Raw genomic sequence first — 17,110 nt, forward strand, 5'->3', positions numbered from 1 at the left:
AAATTCTAAACAGAACTGAAGTTTCAAAGTCAGTGAATGTTAAGATCTGCTGTTTCAATTCCAGGGTGAACTGGGGTCATAATTCAGAATTCTTTAATTTAAAGAGATCAAAATTAATTTATCAGCATGAAATTTATTCAAATTTTTACACAATTTTTTTGAAAAAGTCATTTTCTGCTAGCAATAAACATGAATAAATGCAAAATTAAGGCACAAGAGGTAGTGGTAAGCTACAGGCCACTAATATAACAAGAACAAAATGACAGCTATTATTTTGGCAGAGATAATCTATGCTGAAACACAAAACACATGCACACAATTTCTTTCAATACAATTTTCTTGTCTTCCCACTGACTTTTATGATTACCACAGAAACAGGGTTCTAAACATATTTCTCAATTGAATCTTCAATCAATAACAGTAAAAATTTCAAATGAAAGATATGGAAAAACACATTATGGCATTAGTAACTATTTGTTAAAATAGGATGAATTTATCAATATGCATGAAGTTGATAAAGCGAAAACTTGAAATACATAAACAGATCACATTTTTTCTTACTTAAAACTACACTATCCTGCATATTACCTATTTAGTTCAAATCCATGGTACAATCAAAATTCTTTTCATTCTCGAGTTGGGGAGTTGTTCTTCATTTTTATATTATTGATTTCTGAAGACTGAAAATACATCATGAATAACATTTCTCCTTTAAGACAATTATGTCTTTCTTATAAATAATAAAGTAGGAGAACCTATAAAAACCAGCTTATTTTCTATAAGGCTAGAAGTCAAAATCTAGCTATCAAACTTTTCTGATTTTATCTAAGGTTACCGAAGGTAAATAACAAAGAATAATAAAATTTATAAAAATAGAAATATAAGTTCATAAAAGGAGTTCAAGTTGACAAGTTCAGACAGGGCTGGCTTTAGGTTTACTATAGAACTAGACTATAAGACAAGCCAAATAATTCACCTCAGGAATAAGCTTTAATAATGAAATTTTTCGCTATACATACTCTAAAAATATATCTTCTTATGTTTGCCATTTTAACAGTTTTTCTGGTTGTGCTTAACAATTAGAAATATGGGAATCATGTAGTGCAAAGAACACCAGATTTGGAATCTTGAAAGGCCTCAAAGACCCAGATCTGACACTTAAAAACCTTGTGTCATCAGGCAAGTTACCCCTTCTAAACTACTTATTTTCTCATGTTAGGTCATTTTAAAAAAAAAGCAAACTTTAAACTACGAATTACAAAACTCAAGCACCAAAATATTAACGAATGTAACCAAAGCAAAGTAAATATTTGTAGTGTATAGTAATAGCTTATGGCTGGTAAAGAAATAGGCAAAACTAGATTTCTAGCTGCTTTCATTATTGACTATTTGGTTATTTTAATGTGAAAATAAATTAGTATTAGAAGACAGGCAGAAAAAAAAGATGAAATACAATTATTTCAAGGGATGAAGAAGTATGAAGATGGGTATTTTTCACTCAAAAACACTTATAAAGTAATCACTTATGGGCAAGGTTTTGTACTAAGTGCTAAAGGGGATCTAAAGTATGCACAAAATATGGTTTTTATCTTAAAGGAGGTTAGAATCAAGTATGGAGTTAAATATTTGCTAGATGAATTAATTATAAATACAAGTTAGCATGTAACAAATAACTAAAAAAGTAGCACAAAGTGCCATAGGCACATATAAAAAGGAAGAGACCGTTTCCAACAGTAGTTATCAAAAAAAGGTTTCACTGTTTCAGACTCATCCAAAATGGTTGTGGAATTTGAGTTGAGCATAGAAGAAGTTCTATTTCTTGAGGTGGGGAAGGGAAGAAAGGACTAGCAGAAAGATCATCAATATACAGTGGTACAGCAATCTATAAGGATAGAAAGGTACAATGCTTAGCCAAGGAGTAGCACATTTGTTTGACTCAAGAATAGAATTTATATATCAGAACAGTCAAGAGAGTGTCTGAAAGAGTAGATGGATCCACTTTGGAAAAGGCTCTAAATTCCAGGCTAAAGAAACTGGATTCATTTGTACATGTCATATGGCCACACTATTCTCCTTTTCAACCAGCATGCAATAAGTATCTACTTAGTTCCAGGCAGAGTGTTAAGTGCTAGGAATATAAATTCAATGAAAGAAACAATTTCAACTCACAAGGAACTTAAGTGTCTGAAGGGAAAGGAATAAGAATATAAGTAATTAAAGACAAAGTAAACCAAGAATAGGTTAAGAAACTAATTGAATTTGTGATTTACCTTATAGCTGCATAGAAAAGTAGTATAAGGACTAAAGTAAAAACAATCATAATAGAAGATGCAATTGACTTTGAAGTCAGAAGTCCTAGGTTCATATCTTAACCTCCTTGAAGTGTGAGTTTCATCAGCTCTAGATTTAAGAAACATGATTAAAACAGAAAGGATTCAGAAAGTAAAAATTTCAATAAAAATGCAAATAAAACTTTAGAAAATGAAAAAATTAAAGCTTTTTAAAAAAGGAAATGGTAAATAAGTTACTTTCAAATAATTCAAATAATTGAAATTAAATAGTTGTATAGAAGGAGGTAGTCATCCACATCTAAAAGTTGATTAGAGTGGAAGATAACCTTCCAGAAAAAGAGTAGAAAGGATACAGTTCTACAAACAGAGATGCTTGGGAAACATCATTAGGACAAAATGTTTTCTAAATGCATTCAAGGCAATAGCATAAAGATAAATTCCCCTAAAAGTAATAGGTTAGGCTGAAAAGACCCATGACAAACATGACGATTCTACATGTCGTGACTTTAGGTTCCAAGCTAAGAAAAAGAGATCTTCAAGATGCATGGAGTCTATAATGGTAGCTGAATTACAAAAACTGAGCAATGATCAGAGTTAATGAACTAAGAAAAACCTCAGCAAGTATTTCCTCAATTATTTCAGCTCTCAGGCATGTCTAAAAAAGTGTACATTGATATTACTCTTCTACTAACACTCAATTTCATAGACTAGCAAGACAGTTAAATGTTGATTTATCAAGGTAAATGGGGGGGGAGTCTACTTTCCTTTATTATCACCTTGGTTTTGTGTTTTGGAATGTTGATTATCTTTGAAAAGATGGTGGATGATGGGGAGGGGGTATTCTCTTCCTTTTCATGAAAACAAAGTATAGCAGACATTTTTATTTTGCCCTGTGTGTATTACAGAGCATTAATTTTTTCACCATCTTGCTTAAACTGTGATTATTAGCAACTTACTAAAAATGTTTCATTTTGCCTTTTTTATTAAAAGAATCAATAAATAATTATGGAGGGGAGGCAAATAAGAGAATTTTTTACATGCTGTTCCCCCTTCAACCCCCCACCTGAAAAAGGCTAGCTGAAAATTTCATAGCATTTCAAATGACTAGAAAGGCAAAACTGTTAGGTATTCAGAGAGAAAATGTGAATGTTTTCCCAAAGGCATTATTAACAATTAATAATCATTACACTGGTGCCTTGTTTACCTGACCTTGTGTAAATTCAGCAGCCTGGTAATTAGACCCATATTTTGCACATTTGTATATTTCCATGCATAGATTTGACTCATTCATTCATCCATTAAAATTTGCTTGACAGACGTAGATGGATAATCAAGCTACAATTTGTATTTACTGGATTATAGAAAATTGCCCAAACTGTTAAGTTCAAGGAAAGCGCATTCTTGTCTTTCTCTTGTGACTGATGTAAAAACAATTATATATCAAAGGATGGCCTCAAGGCTTTCTAAAAAAAAGTAGCATTACTTCTGCAATCTGGTGTCTTTAATAATATTGTTTCTGAACAGATAGTAACTAAGTTTTAAAAATTAGCTTTTAAAAAAAATAAAAGGAGATGGGATTAACTCTTTTTTTAGATTTTTTTGCAAGGCAATGGGGTCAAGTGGCTTGCCCAAGGCCACACAGTAGGTAATTATTAAATGTCTGAGGCCGCATTTGAACTCAGGTACTCCTGACTCCAGGGCCGGTGCTCTATCCACTGCGCCACCTAGCTGCCCCCTGGATTTACTCTTCATATACTATTTATTATCCTACCTAAAACATAAATTCTATAGTAAAAGTTGAATCTCGCATAACTTGTTTTCTCTGACAATAAAAACGAAAACATATTGTTATGTGGGCTTTGTTTAATTAACCAAGAACAAACAGGTATCATACCATGTTGTTTTCCATCAAAATTTATGATGAATCCCTCTTCTTTACCTGTTCATCATTAACACTCTCATTAACAACTGCATCAACAAAAACTCCTATTAAAAGAAACCAATAAGAAAACTCACAAAATTGATATGAAAATTAGTCACCTAATTATTAGAACACCACAATATAGCTTTAGTGAAAATCCTCAGGTGTGGTGCTCTGTACTAGTCAAACATCCTGTCATATGAATTTGCATTTTTTTTTATTTTGCGTTTGCAGTCATTAACCGAACCATTACTAATACACATTTTCTGGCCCACGGTACAATACTTCTTTTACACAGCTTAAGATACAACAATTTTGCTGTCTAAAATCCATCTCTTCAAAGTGCTTATTTTGATTGTCTGTTTTAAAAGAAAAACAGTGTTTCTTGACTTTTAACAAAATGCACAACTGCGAAGTCTGACTTCTTCCCCACTACCTAGAACACAGCTTTTAGAATTATACCAAAAACATGAATTTTTTAAATGACCTTTACTCCAAATATTTCACTGCGCAGTTGGAAACAAAAATTAATTTAAAAAAATGATTTGAGTAAATACTGTATAAACATTTGTTTGCAACGCTTTAAATGTGATTCCATTAAGTTGGGTTTCTTGATAAATAATTAGGAAGAATGTGTTAGGTACATTAAGTACATATCCAGGTAAACATATATGCTTCCAGCCACTCATCAGATTTTTTTTAAACTGTCAAAATTATTTTTTCTCTTCAGTAATAACCATTTAACATTAAAAAAACCAAACCCTTCAACATAAAGATAACTTCCAAACTAATAGTTTTAGTATCTCCCCAGCTACCACCCCCACCTGAGTCTCAATAAAGAATCAGAAGATGTTTAGCTAAAAACGAATGTTAACTTTTTATAACCCACATATTTGTTATTAGAGATAGAAAACCAGATGTTTCCAATAAACATGGCTTTCCAAAAAAATTAAATTTCACTTATAGTCATAATTGGAATAATGGGTATGGTATTGTACTAGTTAACATAGGGGGTTTTCGTTACTGGGACAACCCAGTGTTTGCCCTCAGGAATTATATAGTTTACTCTTAAAAATACTCAAAGCAGTTAAAAGGAATTACATAGAGTCTACTCTTAAAAATATTCAAAGCAGTTAAAAGTGGGTTGACTACTGTGATGGCAAAAAGCCAATGCAAGACTGATTTTCCTAGCTGCATGGACAAGAACAGGGGAGTACTGTCACCTGGTTAAGAGCAAGAAAGTTTCATTTCTTAAGGAGCTTAGTAGAAATACATGGACAACTTGTCTTTTTTAAGTCAGGTGCAAATTTTATTTAGCTTCTTTAGTAAATAAGAAAGCAGTTAGGGCAATAAAAGTAATTACGTTAATCATGAAGATAACTAACTACTTAAAAATGTTATTGAAAATACTCATGCACATCTCCCCAACTCTAACCCTCAAAATTGAATTATAGAACCAGATCATCTGGTATAATGCTTTTTATTTTTCAAATGAGGAACCTGAAGTCAGACAGGTAAATCAACCAATTCAAAGTCACAGGTAAAAAGTAGCAGAGATGGAATTCAAATTCAGGCATTTTATGTTAAATTTTCACAGGTGTCACTGCATCATATTCATAGGAGATATGCTATTATTTAGCAAAGTAAGATGAATTGCTCATGTGGTGAGAGTGAGGGATGAGAGGTAGATGGCAAAAGTGCTCTTGTGGTAATTGAATGATGTTGGGGGAAGCAACAAAAGTCTCTCACTCAACATGGGTGGACTCCATTCAGCAACTTTGTTGGACATGAACTAGAGTTGCCATGGGTAGGCAGGCAAGGAAAAATTAAAATCTGTAACATTTGGGGGGATTCTAGAGTCTCTGAAAGCCCAAATTTATTAAAATTATGCTAGGAAATAAAAATACAAAATGTTGAGAGAGAAATATGCACTAGTTATCATATAGGAAGACTAGTAGAACAAGATTCAGACAAACACAGCAATGACAGGATTCAGATTAATGTGGGAGGAGTCCATACTTTCTTTCAGGTGGTAGGCAGAGAGTATATTACCTTGGTTCGTAGTTTCTGAATTAAAAAAATAATCAACACTTAATTTTTTGCTCAAGAATCTGGAAAGCATACTTATTTTTCTACAGAGAAAATGTAAGCCTATCAAATAAAAAGTAAAAGCAAATGAACAGTGAGAAATATTTTCTTTTTTGTAGATACTATTAGCTAAAAAAAAAAATACAATTTCTTCCTCCTCTCAGAATATTCAGGTCTTAAGAAATTGAAGCTATGTCTCTAACAAAGATAAATCAACTGTTGAACAAAATACAAAATCCCTTCATAACCAATCCACTCCTACTTTTCCAGTTTTTATTGTATCTTACACTCTAACAGCCTCAGACACTTACTAGATTTGTGTAAATCATTTAACCCTGTTTGACAATTCCTCATCTGTAAAATGGGCTGAAAAAGAAAATGGCAAACCACTTCAGTACCCTTGTCAAGAAAGTCCCTAAATGAGTTTAGGAAGAGTTGGACACAACTAAAAAACAACAATTCTAGTGCCTTCCTACTTTTAATTATTTCTTGTTTTATCTTGGTTTATCTTGTTTTGTGTATATTTGTTTGCATGTTACCTATTAGATTGTAAGCTCCTTGAGAAAAGGGACCATCTTTTGTTTCTTTTTATATCTGTATCAATTAGCACTGTTCTAGGCACATACAGAATAGAAGCTTAATAAATGTTATTGACTGAATGTTGACTAGTCTCATTTTGTATAGGTTATTCCCACTTCTATTTAGAGTTGGCAAGTAAGTTGTGTAAATTATCCTATTCCATTCCTTCTAGGCCATATATGGCAAATATGACACATTGAAATCAAGCTGTTCAACAATCTTTATTCAACTTACATTATTATATAACTTACATATTTGGTGAATCAAATCAATGCCATGTGCATAGGTGACCCAAGCACCTATACTTGTTGTATAATAGTGCAAATGGGAAGTTATTTGGAATTTAAGGTCCTAAGATACTATGAATTGCAAATGGTATATATCCTCCATTTTATGTAGGTTCAAATTAATTTACCTACATATTTAAAAAACCCAGAAACTATTTACTTCCAATAAAAATGATAATTCCAAAATGGAAAAGGTCCATATATAAAATTACTCTAAGCAAAAAATGTGTCAGTGGCATTACTGGCCCTTGATCTTACCAGACATTGGAAGCTATATGTTGGCATCTCTCTCAATTAGAAAATAAGTTCTGCTAGTATCCCTAGTACTTAACACAGTGCTTGGTCCATAGTAAGGATTTTTTAAAAATTCAGGTCAGATTTTAAATTCGTTCATTTTTAGGGTTTAATTCATACCACATTTTTAAAAAAGGAAATTATTTTACTAATAGAATAATTCTCCTTCTTTTCTCTGAATTTCATCAAGAATCTATAGCAGCTAAAACTCAGGGGAAAAAGAGTAAGAAGAATGAGTCTAAAAACAAACTAACAACCAAGAAAATAAACCTCCCATTGACTTCTTACATATTTTGTACCTGAAGTCCTTAGGACTTCCTAAACTATGTAATAGGTAAAAGGATGTAGCTACATTTTCTCACATAATTCTGCTCATGAAGTCCCCAAACCATTATTGTCTATCATTGATAAGAAAGGATTATGGCTACCATTTCAGATATTGATATTAGATTCACAAATTAGATTCTTCTGTGAAGAACTCTGACCTAATGATTTATTCTGATCTTTTCACACTTGATGATAGATGCTTATGTGCTGTTAGTCTTGCTCAAACCTGAGCAATTTCTATAGATGGGAATGGTAGTGTTGCTAACAGATCGAGACTCTAGAATATGGTGGTGATAGAGATTGTTGAAATGATGGCAATAGCAACTAATGAGTTTCAAAAAGCCTTCACAAGTTCTGTAAATGCCATTAACCCCCCCTCCAGTTGATAATCCAAAATTGCTAAAAAATGGAGTCCTAAAAAAAAAAAGATAACAAGAAGATGCATTATGGCATACAAAATTTCTCCTACCATTTACACAATTAGCTGAGAAAAAAGATTGAATGATAAACAGCAAATTATCTGCCAATTATCAAATATTTGAAATATACCTTAGAACTTAAAAAGGACAAAAATCACCTATAATTTTATAAATATTACTTTAATATAGAGCTTTATAATATAAAAGAAAAAGATTTCAGATACTAGTATCAGATTTTTTTATTTCTTTTGTTTTCCTTTCTCACTTTAGCCTGTAGCTTAAAGAAAATTGTTCTCGGGTACTTTGTCCTCATACAAATTTTGAAATCTCCATTTAGGAATAATATTCATGTTCACACTGGTAATTTTTTAATAGACATGAGGCTGAGTACACAACCCCCAATCTCTTCATATTCATAAACATTACACAGGACTGAGTTCCAAACATTCTAAGCAGCCTAGTATGTTCTTATATATTTGATTAAAATTAATGACTACTAGTTTCTTTCCTCAGAGATTGGGCTGGTAGAGAGGGATCAAATTGAGGGCAAACAATTAAAGAGAAATCTTTAAAAATTCCAAACCTACTTAGAGAACACAGGAAGCATCTTATGCTGGTGGTAAACTGAGGAGATACTCAAGACTTTCACCATTTTAGGGCTATAATAAAACAGGTCCAGTTAATTTTTATAAAGATGGGGACTATTGTTTGTGCCACAAAGAATGTCAGAGCTGAAGGGAACAATCTGGTCCAATTCTTTCATTTTCAAGGTGAAGAAACTAAGGCTGCAAGCAAATACTGGATTAAACTACCATACATTTAGAGCTTTAAAAAATGTCAGAAGATATCTAGTCTTAAACTTCTCATTTATGAAATTATGAAGTGGAGGCCCACAGAGATTATCTGACTTGTCAAAGGGAGGGTTACAGACACAGTGAATACAAGAAGCCCATGGCTCTTAAATTCATAGGTCTCTTTCCAGTTTCCCTTGACTAGCTACATCAAGTTTTATTAGAGAATGTGAAAGTAAACAATTGTATTTGGAGAACAGAGAGAACAGAACGAACTAAAATAGGTGGGAAGAGCCAGGTTATGAAGAACATTAAATGCCATGCAGAAAACTTTATATCTGATCTTAGACCTTAGCTATCAAAGAGGTAACAGTCAAATCTATACTTTAGAAAAATTGTACTTGCTACTGATTGGGACACAGTACTCCATCTTTCATCATCATCATCATCATCATCATCATCATGCCCTTTGTACTGAATATCTCCCTGTCTGGAATGTTCTGTCTTCTCACCAATTCCTAGTTTTCCCCTCAGATCCAGTTTAAGTTGCACCTTTCCTGTAAGTCACCCCACTTTGACCCCCTAATGCTAAGCTATCTCCTTTCCCAGATGACCATCTATCAATTCTGAATATATCAAGAATCAACTACTTATTTACAAATTTTCTCCTGAATTAGACTTTATATTTTTGAGGGCAGAAATTGTTTTTTTCCCCCAACTTCATATTCCTAGTATTTCACAGTTTCTGGCATACATATATTAAGTCTTTAAAAAACACATATTCATTGTCTAGAAGTAGATGGGATACAAAATGACTATTATGACTTTATTCCAAAAGGAATTCACATGTTTAAAGGAATTTTACAATGAATATTTTTTTTCTAGATAGTTTCCAAACATAAGTTAATGTACTTAGAGTTCTCTATAAAAGAATTCTGCACTACCTTTTTAATAGCCTTTTTAAATATTCCATCTGGTGCTTCAGATATTCCCAATAGAATAAGGAGATCTCACAACATTTCTTTTGAAATCAAGTCTTTGGGTCACCCACAGTTTTAATTATTCAAAGATCAGCATTCCATGAATTTCAGTCACTGAACAATAACCAGAAGAGTGATTATAAATCATTAAACAGGGAGATGTATCACTTTCATAAAGGATGTACAGTTCTAAAAAAAAAGACTAAATGGAAAAGGGGATCTAGAAATAGTTGAAATTTTTATAGCACTTCAAGGTTTGCAAACTACCTTATACACTGTCACATCTAATGTTCAAAACAATATGTAGATGCTATTACTGTTTTACTTTACAGATTAGGGAACTTAAGGCTAAATGACATTGGGGAAAAGGAGAGGGGAACTAGGAATAAAATGACTGAAATAGTAATTTGACTCAAGTGAGGTGCTTTATCTAATTAGACTAAGGCAACCAGTATCTAACTGGCTTCCCAGGATCACACAGCTAGTAAGTTTCTGAAGCTAGTTTGAACCCAGGTCTTCTTGACTCCAGAGTTCTACTGTATCACCTAACTGGCAGATGGATGAGAAAACTGAGGCTAAGAGAGGCTGAAAGACAGACTCAAAGTCCTGCAGCCAATATGCATCTAAAAAGGCATTTTAATCCAGGTTTTTTAAAACTATATATAATGTTCTCTTCAATTATCCTAAGTTATCTCATGCATAAGTGTTCAACCTAATAATATACATGTGGAAAAGTAGGAGACAAAAAAAATGTTTATCGTCCAAAGAATGGAATGGATTTGGATGAAGAATCTATACAGTTCATGTATCTTGGATGACCACAAAAGATAGACGATGAGCTGGACCAAGAGCTGAATAAAAGAGTAAGATTACTTTTGAAAACTGGGTAATACTTTTTGGTACTAATATTCTACCTGAAATAAAGGGCCATTTTATTAAATTGTAGCAGGATATGATGAAAAGAATACTACTAGGTATCAAGTCAGAGGACCTTGCTTCAAAATCCTGGCTTTTATCCCTTATTATCTATGTGACCTTAGGAAAGTCATTTAACCACTTTTCCCTTGTCTTTTCATCTATGGGGTAAGGTCTACATGACTTCTAAGGTTTCTTCTATATAATAAAATTCCAATCATTATATTAAATTCTCAGAATGGAACATTTAAAGTTCAGCATGTTAATTCTTGACAGGAGTTTGGAGCAAAGGAAGAAATTAAAAGGCAAGATTATTTATCAAATCAAAGAAGGGCTTCTCTAAAATTTTGACAATTATTTCTGAGGTTTTTTAGCCACTTAATATCATTTTTAGTCTTTTAATGAATACTTGTTGATTTAAGATGGTAAATTTTTGAAGAATCAAAAGTTTGTTTATAGACTTTAGCTATCAAGGGGTTAACAGTCAGATCCACACTTCAGAAAAATCACACTTACTGTGGAGTGGGACATATTACTCCATCTTTCATCATCATCATGTCCTTTGTACTAGATATCTCCCTGTCTGGAATGTTCTTCCTTCTCACCAGTGCCTCTTGGGTTTCCCTAGTTTTCCCCTCAGATTCAATTTAAGTCCCACTCTGCTATTATTTTTTGCATTACAAACTTCCTCATAGTCTACTACATTTAAAACTGAGAGCTTTGTCCTCATATCAATTTCCAAGTAAGTGTCTGAAGACTTCTTTCATTCATGGTGATACCTTGGAAAGATCCTCTTAAATTCTGGGTCTGCCTTTCATTAGATTCAAAGTAACTGTCCAATTCCAACATTTTGGAAGTCTGAGTCCAAAGGGAACAGAAACTTTATTAATCAGGTGAATGAAAAGTCCAAAATTCTTAAATATCCATTATTGATACAATTTTCTCCAAACATTATCAATGCCTTCTGTCAGTGCCTGGCATATATTAGACACTTAGTAAATGTTTACTGAATTTAATTATTGTTAATGTCTTTAGAAATTAGAAATGAAGTTCTAATAAAGCATTTTCACCCAAGACCTTATTTTTGTATCTTAACCTCATTCCAAGATTCTTCACCAGATTATATACTAGTTTTGACTCAAGAGAATGTGGTTCAGATGTCATTTGTCACTTAAACCCAATTGTCCCACATTCACGACCAATTCTAGTCATCCTGATTCCTATCTGGCCATTGGACCCACATGGCTCCAAAGGAGTCAGACTGGTGACTTAGTAGGGCACCCCCTTCATTCAAATCCAATTCATGTGCTTGTCATGGCATCACCTCTCTGATGTCAAAAATGAAGGACAAACATTATTATTATAATAACCTTAGTTATTATATCCAAGACACTTATATCTCTGAACTTCCTATACGCAGTTATGGGGAAAGTATCTTATAGATCTCAAAATGGTACACAAACCTGATGTAATATTTTTTAATCCAAAAAACTAAAATTCCTTCGAGATACTAAAGATGCTCTGTCTTATGGTATGAATTTGGGGGTTATGTCTGGTTCATTTTTCAAACCCATAATACCTTGTCTTGCACTTGTTTTCCTTTAGGCAAATTACCACTGGTGAAATATAAGGAAATTTTTTTTTTTTTAAGGAAGGAAGTCTTGAGAAAACAACTATAGGAGTAAAAGCTGGAGGGGAAACTTAAGTGAAAATCTAGGTCTAACCTCTTCATTTTGCAGATAAAGAGAATGAGGCTCATAAGGAGGGGAAGTGACTTTTAATTAGAGCATATGGAGTAAAAGACAGCTAAGAAATGATGATTCCCCTACTAGGTAAGTTTATCAAGTTGTACTTGTAAGGAGCAAATATTTTCATCTTTTTGTTTCAAATTTAACTTAAAATATTTAAGAAACTGAATATCAAACACCTTCTTCATTTTTTCCCCCTTACTCCTATTTCTCTATTTAGTTGCTTCCTTCACAATTGCCACCAAGCATTCCCTAGCCTATAGTGCGCATATATATATATCCAAGTATCCAAGACTTCATGGACAAACCCATATGAACAAAATGAAGCTTGGATATAGGAGGGTTTTAACTGTGAAAGCATAGGATCCTAGATTTATATCTGGAAAAAACCCTAGGTCATCTGTTCTAGCCCCATTTTGCAGAAAAAAAACCTGAGACAGATGCAGAGAAATCAAACAACTGTGTGAAAGAGGCAGGATAAAGAACCCGGGGCCTCAAGTTTCAAGTCCAGGGATCTTTCTGGGGCACCAAATAACCTCCTTCTGCATCTGAGAAAGCAGATCAAAAGGAGGATTAATGATTATATGCTGATATGTAATATCAACTATCCACAATAAATACAGGAATAACACTAAGCATAAATGAAAAAGTAATATGCTTATCTTCAACTTACCAAATAGGTCCTTCACAAGGACAAATACTCATGCCCATAAAAGCTAACTAAATGCACAGAGCTTTGGAAATGTAAAATTATCACAAGATGGAAAAAATTTTAATGATCCCTGTACTTGGAGAACGTCCAGTTTAACAAACAGAAATCTGAAATTTTGAAGTATAGTAATTTTATATTTATGAGTTTGGAAGTCAAGAAGACTAATTTTCTCTCAGGCAGAAATTTGTTTATTCCACTTTACTAAGTCAGAGACAGTGGTCTTACTTGACACCAAATACCTTTCCAAACTTGGGCAGAGAAATCTAACCTTTCATAAATATATATATAAAAAAGAAACACATTTTGATATAAGGACTGTGAAAAATAACTTCTAGTCACACTAACTAGTCTATGATTCTCTCTTTTCTTTTATTTCTGCAACAGAATACTGATAGTTTTGTGTTGTTATTTGAAGTCATGAAGGTCAATAATGTAAAGATCTCACTTTTAAGAGGTTAAGTGAAATAAGTTCTGGTTCAGTTTTTCACTTGACTACTAGTCCAGATGACTGGAGATAGACCCAAAGTCCAGTTTTCCCTCAAACACACATTGGAGAAGTCAGACAAAAAAAAAAGAAATTAAAAAAAAGAAATTCTTACATTTTGCCACGTAAGTTTTATGTTTTTATCTACTTGTTTTCAAGCATTTGACACACTGCTACAGTATAATACAGTAGCATTAAAATATGCCAACAATTTTACCTTATCATTGTGAAAAATAATGAAAACAAACTATATCTATTCAATGAATTGAGAAGACCTGAATGAAATTTAATATATTAACAGTATCATCAAACTATGAAATAATACAAATATGAAGAATACAAAGAAATAAGAAATGACATGGACCAAAGAATTAGAAAAACATAACAAATATGGGTTTTAATTACATTTTAAAAATAACCAGTAACATATTTTTATATTTAAAGATAGGGAAAAAAATGGAACAACTTAAAGTACAAATAACTTTCATTAAAGTTTATATTTTTAAAAATCAAAATGCATGGAATTTATGTACATGTTATAGGTTTATGTTCCCCATTTTATGTAATAATTTCTATTTGGTATAATTGAATTTATAGAATTAAATTATTTAAGTAATTAAATATCATATTATGTGATTAAATTTGTACTAAAATTTTATTTTAAAAACCAATTAACCCATGTATTCCTATATAATTACTGATAACAACATTCAACCTCACCTTTTTTTTATAGCTTAGCATAAGGTTACAATTCCCATTCTAAAAGCTTTTATTTTATCCAATTTTGAAGATTAATGTTTGTAAGAGATAAGTCTCGGTGACCTAAGAAAATTTATACCCCAAAGGAGAAACGTTATACAAGGTAGAGTGTGATCCATCATACAGGAAGCACAAAGACCACCTTGGATTAGATTGCATCAAACAGCTAGGGAAAGAGGGCTCAAATCTACACTGATCCAAGAACCATCAGAGACTTTCTCCTAACTACGAGAAAGTCCACGTCTTATAGTGATACCATAAAGCCAATTAGGAGAACAAGGAATAGTCTACTCATCAGATCTAAAGAGAGGGGAGGAGCCAATGACAAAGCAAGAGAGAACATTATAAATTGCAAAATGGATGTTCTGACTACATTAAAAGATTTTGCACAAATAAAATCAATGTAACCAAGATTAGAAGGAAGATAGAAAGTTGGGAAATTTTCGCAACTAGTGTTTCTGATAAAAAGACTCATTTCTAAAATATATAAAGAACTGAGTCAAATGTATAATACCACACGTCATTCTCCAATTGATAATCAAAGGAAATGAACAGGCAGTTTTCAGATGAAGAAATTAATGCTATCTATGGTCATATGAAAAGATGTTCCCAATTATTACTGATTAGAGAAATGCAAATTAGAACAATTCTGAGATACCACCTCATATCCATTAGATGGGCTAAATAACTGAAAATTATCAATGTTAGAGACAACATAGGAAAAATGGAATGCTAATGCTAAAATTGGTGGAGCTGTGAACTGATCCAACTATTCTGAAGAACAATTTGGAACTATGCCCAAGGGGCAATAAAACTCAATACTCTTTGTTTCAACAAAGAAGATAATGTGCATCAGTGATCAAGGAGACAATCCTCTTGGTGTGGAAAAAACCAAATGATGGCAAATCAAACCAAAGTTCATTGAGACTACCACCATCTTACAGGGGAGACAATAGAGTAAAAGGGTAATCTTCAGCCAGTGAAGTTGCTATAAAAATCAGGAACACTGAATGGAGTGAAGTGATTAAGTGTCAGTAAAGTGATGGCTTATCTTATACAACTGATTAGCTCAAGATTATAGTAATTTTTATTTTAATTGACATTTTAGACATGCTCTTCTATTTTCCAAACCTAGACATTGTCACCTGCTCCCCAATGTGGCAAAATACTTAGGGTCCATATTGGCTACCACTGAGGTCACTAGAATAGCCAACTGGAAATAAGAGAAAGCAGATTCTTGTACAAGGATGAGGATTAAAAGTTAGAAGAAAGTCATAAATGTAATATTCTGAGAACCAATATCCAAGGGAAGGCAAGTTTCTAGATGCTGGAGACCAAGAGGACAGAGGGAACCTTGAATATGGTGACTATAGCAGAATTTGGTGGCTGGGTATTGGTTTAATGTTGACTTATTAAAAACTGATAACCTGTAGTTGGGACCAGTTCATTTTTGTAATGGAATCTCTGAGATTTAAAGTCCTACGTAGGGCAGCTAGGTGGCACAATGGATACAGCACTGGGCTTGGAGTCAGGAGTACCTGAGTTCAAATCCGGCCTCAGACACTTAATAATTACCTAGCTGTGTGGCCACTTAATCCCACTGCCTTGCAAAAACTAAAAAAAAAAAAAGTCCTTTGTGCATCCACTTTAAAAGACTGTGGCAGAATTGAAGTGTAAAAGAACCATCTGGTGGTTCAAGTCCATGGCCTTAAAAAGAGTCAAAATGGGATAATGAATTTCAGTTTCAAGGAAGGATGGGATGGTTTTCATTAGGATCTGCCATATTAATTAGCATCTGTACTGTACATCTATATATGGAACTATATATACTTATATATGTATATATGTAAAGTATCAAATACTTTTACAAATATGATTGCATTTGATCCTCCCAACAACCCTGATGGTATTAATATTATTATTGTTATCCCAATTTGTAAACTGAAGAAAGTAAGGCAAATAGAGGTGAAGTGAGTTATAGGCTAAAAAGTCTGCAGTGACACCTGAACTCAAGTTTTCCTGACTCCAGGTCCAGTGTTTTAACCACTATGCCATCAAGTTTCAGTTAGTTCCACTGGTTTATCACTCTAAACAACTCAGGTAGGATAAGGATTTTATAATTAAATGTTATAATAAAATGTTATAATAAAAGTGTTACAAATATATTTGCTTCAGTACGTCAGAGAGCTATAATTTTATTGATATGGATACCATTTCCAATATCAAAGAGTGTAACACTTTAATTGTTATGAACTTCTATGTATGAGAAAAAGTATCACTTGTTGATGAATTTTTCTTTGAAATCTTTTTTTTATAGGATCTGATAGAGCTTTTCCTGACATAGCCTTTGAAAAATAAATAAAACTGACAGTCTCAGTGGAGGACTAGTAGATTCTAGGGGCTATTATGATGGCATATAAGATAAACAGTTGCAGTGTACTGCATTTAATACAAGTTGCTTCATTGAATAGTAGTAACTCTTAAAGGGCTAACTATCCTATTTAAAGCTTCTTGT

The 17,110-nt window shown here is 32.8% G+C and overlaps 1 protein-coding gene across 3 annotated transcripts in view; it reads right to left on the reverse strand.

Annotated features, from left to right (window-relative positions):
* The window catches only part of POLA1 (DNA polymerase alpha 1, catalytic subunit), a 336,395-nt gene that overhangs the window by 163,736 nt on the left and 155,549 nt on the right, over positions 1–17,110 (reverse strand). The window contains exon 35 of one of the 3 annotated variants that reach the window (XM_074214226.1): positions 14,518–17,110. This exon is cut by the window's right edge and continues 10,028 nt beyond it. The exons of the other annotated variants lie outside the window; for them this stretch is intronic. The gene's annotated coding sequence lies outside the window, so the exon portion shown is untranslated. Of the gene's footprint in view, positions 1–14,517 lie in introns of those variants that run through there. 3 annotated transcript variants of the gene reach the window in all.

Source organism: Macrotis lagotis, chromosome 1 (genome assembly GCF_037893015.1).
Source record: "Macrotis lagotis isolate mMagLag1 chromosome 1, bilby.v1.9.chrom.fasta, whole genome shotgun sequence".
NCBI lineage: Eukaryota > Metazoa > Chordata > Mammalia > Peramelemorphia > Peramelidae > Macrotis > Macrotis lagotis.